The sequence below is a fragment of the Penaeus monodon genome, chromosome 23 (genome assembly GCF_015228065.2).
Source record: "Penaeus monodon isolate SGIC_2016 chromosome 23, NSTDA_Pmon_1, whole genome shotgun sequence".
NCBI classification, from domain to species: Eukaryota; Metazoa; Arthropoda; class Malacostraca; order Decapoda; family Penaeidae; genus Penaeus; species Penaeus monodon.
In genome coordinates, this window is record NC_051408.1 from 8,092,969 (window position 1) to 8,093,275 (window position 307).

The window sequence follows — 307 nt, forward strand, 5'->3', positions numbered from 1 at the left end:
CACATGCACAGCCCGCGTCCCGAGCCGCCCATCACGCCCGAGATGTCCGTCTCGTCCGAGAAGTCTCGGTCCCCGCCCGTGACGCCCTGCCTGGCCGGCTCGCCGCCCACCGTGACGTGTCCCGCCCCCCGGCTCGCCGCCCACGTCGCCGCCCACGCTCGCCTACCGGTCGAGCGCCCTCCTCCTGCCGCAGGACCTCCCCGACGCCGCCCGCCGCTCGCCGCCGTCCTTTCCAGAAGGCGCTGTCGGCCTCCACGCCCTCCCTGGCGGCGCCCCCGCCCACGGCCCTGCCCACGATACCCAGGTT

The 307-nt window shown here is 76.5% G+C and overlaps 1 protein-coding gene across 1 annotated transcript in view; it reads left to right on the plus strand.

Moving 5' to 3' along the window:
* LOC119588121 (doublesex- and mab-3-related transcription factor 2-like) overlaps window positions 1-307 on the plus strand; it is a gene marked incomplete in the record, with an annotated part of 30,832 nt that overhangs the window by 27,858 nt on the left and 2,667 nt on the right.